Source organism: Petaurus breviceps, unplaced genomic scaffold, assembly GCF_028583685.1.
Source record: "Petaurus breviceps papuanus isolate PSGF00001 unplaced genomic scaffold, PetGlider_PUasm1.0 351034, whole genome shotgun sequence".
Classification (NCBI taxonomy): Eukaryota; Metazoa; Chordata; class Mammalia; order Diprotodontia; family Petauridae; genus Petaurus; species Petaurus breviceps.
This window is the reverse complement of record NW_027186248.1, coordinates 1-3,363: the sequence shown is the minus strand read 5'-3', so window position 1 is coordinate 3,363 and position 3,363 is coordinate 1.

Below are 3,363 nucleotides of genomic sequence, written 5' to 3'. Positions count from 1 at the left end.
ACTTCATATCCCATTAAGAATCCAAAGGATTCCAGGGCTACCTGGCCTGCCAATGTGACTTCAATATTTACCTCCACCCCAATTGTTTTCCAACTCCTGTTCTTATTCTGGAAACAACAATCAAATCACTATTATCATTAATAGTGTAAAGGGGTGACAGGCTACAGCCTTATGTCTACACACACAATCCCTATGACTACCTTGACCAAAGCTCGCTTCCCTAGCAAAAATTTCCTTATATGTAAGCTCCTTTAAGAGAGACTAATTCAATAGGAGGCACTTAGAAAAATGGATATTGGTTGATTCTTACTCCCAGAGATTGGTACAGGCTGAAATATATATAACTTCCAATTTGGATGACACAGCCTGAGTGTTGTCTATCAGTCACTGTGATTATCAGGGACTATGTTAAATGGGTTAAGTACTGCACCCAAAGAGTCCAGATGAATGACCACCTAAAGCAAAGATTCTTCACCTTTTTATGCCATAGGCTCCTTTGAAAGTTTGGTGAAACATATGGATCCCTTCTCAGAAAATCATATTTTTAATATTCATAGCTGAAAGAAATGATAAAATTAGGGGCAGCTAGGTGGTACAGTGAATAAAGCACTGGCCCTGGAGTCAGGAGGATCTGAGTTCAAATCCGGCCTCAGACACGTAACACTTACTGGCCGTGTGACCTTGGGCAAGTCACTTAACCCCAACTGCCCTGCCTTCTCCCCTCCAAAGGAAAAAAAAAACAAATAAATGATAAAATTTTATTTAGAAATTAGTAAGGAAAAAAAAGATGTAATTTTGTTCCCATCCAAATTCATGGATACCCTGAAATCTATCCTGAATTTAGATTATTTGTGTGTAATTATTTACATGTTGTCTCCTCCATTAGACTGTGAACTTCTAGAGAGCAGGGATTGTCTCCCTGATTGTATCCTCAGCACTTAACACAGTGGCACACGGTAGGTATTTAATAAATGGTTATTGACTATATACAGCCCCCGGGGATCCATGAACCTCAAATTAAGAAATAAAACTTGAAAGAAGTTTCTGCCACGAATCCTTAGGGCTCTGTCTTTGGTACTGTATTGTTGGGCATTTTTATTAAGAATTTAGCTAAAAGCATAATAAGGATGCTTATAAAATTTAATAGTGACACAAAGCTAGGTGGGAGAGATAATATGTTGTGTGATAGAATCAGGATCCAAAAACACCTAAAAAGGTTGGAATGAAATAGTAAGATGAGATGTAGATATTTGTAACGTTCTGTACTTGGATTCAAAAGATCAACTGCACTGATGGTAAATTTTTCGATTTGGAAAGGCTACAAACCAAGACCAAAGCAGAAGGAGTGCTGGTGCATGATTTTCTGTTTGCAGATGACTGTGCACTCAATGCAGCCTCTGAAGTTGAGATGCAACAAAGTATGGACCAATTCTCTGCTGCTTGCGCTAATTTTGACCTAACAATTAACACCCAGAAAACACAGGTGCTCTATCATCCAGCACCACACCATCCATACATGGAATTATTGGTTACAACAAATGGTGAAGTTTTGAATGCTGTGGATAAGTTCAGTTACCTGGAAGTATACTTCCCAGGGATGTATACATTAATAATGTGGTTGACATAACATATTGCCAGAGCTAGCTCAGTGTTTGGGAAACTCCAAAGGAAAGGAAGGGAGAAAAGAGGTATTGGAGAAGATGGGAGGAGACTAGATCAAGGTGTGTGTAGAAAGGTTGCCTTGATGAGAAGAGTAACCTATTTATTAGAGGCTGGAGTAAAGGAAAAGAGAGCAAAAAAGATAGATGGTGGTGATGTCAAACAGTTTGGGGATACAGAAAAAGAAAGGAGAGGAAGTTGTTGCCGTGCCAGGAAACTGAATTGCTTCCATTTGAATTGTCTAAGGAAGATTCTGAAGATCACCTGGCAAGATAAGGTACCAGACACTGAGGGTTCTTTTTTTACCTAAATTGCCAAGCATTCAAACTTTATTGCAGAGAGCACAATTCTGATGGACTGGCCATGTTATTCAATGCCAAATGTACACTTGCCTAAGAGACAATTTTATGGAGAACTCACAGAGGGCAGCCATTCACATTGTGGTCAGAAAAAAATGATAAAAGGAAACTCTCAAGGTCTCTCTTAAGAACTTTGGAATTGAATATGTGACATGGGAGACACTGGCACAGAATGAAACCAGAATGGATTGCCTTCATCAGAGAAGGTGCTGTGCTCCATGAGCAAAGCAGAACTGAAGAGCTCAAAAGAAATGTCAGATACGCAAGATTAAAGAATCCACCCCAAATGCCTGACTTATGGTAGAGCATTCCAAGTTCATATTCATCCGATCAGACATAGTCAGGCATATTGTAACCTGACTCTAGTGATATCATTTTGGTCTTCATCGAGAATGAAGGACAACTATACATAGATGTTTGTAAAGTCCTGTACTTGGGTCCAAAAAATCAACTGCATTTTTTGTTACGTTTTGAGTTCTGAGTTGTCTCCCCCCTTCCCTCCCAACCAAAATCAGAAAAGATCAACATTTCACACAGATACATATGTAGAACCATAATAACACATACTTTCATATATCAGTTCTTTCTCTGGAGATGAATAGCATATTTTTCATAAGTCCTTTGTAGTTCATTTGAATGATCATATTAATCAGAATAGTTTAGTCATTCATTGTCTTCAAACAATATTGCTATTCAACGTTCTCTTGGTTTTGTTCATTTCACTCTGCATTATTTCACGCAAGTCTTCTGTGTTCTTCTCAAGACAACCTGTTTGTTATTTCTTACACCACAGTAATATTGCAAGGATCAACTGTATTAACACAAGATGGTGGAAACGTTAGGTTTAAAAGATAAAAGGAATCTGGTTGGGGGAGAGTACTAGCTATACATAGTAGAGATCTAGAGATTTAGAGACCCATATGTAATCCTTTTCTGCTCTTTGCATAGAGAAATGTTCATTTGTTGATGTTTCTCAAGCTGATTAGGAAAAAAAAGGAAATATTTTAAAAGAGAAGAGATCTGAGGGTAGTAGTGACTGTAAACTTAGCAGAAGTTAGGAACATGATGAGACACCAAAAAAGCCAATTCCTAGACTATTAATAGCAGCCCAGGGTCTAGAATGAGAAATATTCTGTTTTCTCTGTTTCCACTGTGGTCTGATAACTTCCAGAATATAGTATTAAATGCAACTTTGTTTTTAGGAACGACATTGACTTGACAAGCATGACCAGAGAAGGGTGACGAGGTTGTTGAGGGTTCTCAAGCATGCCATCCAAAGATCAGTTGAAGTAACTTGAAAATATTTAGCCCAGAGAAAGAAGGCTTATGGGGACATGGGATAGAG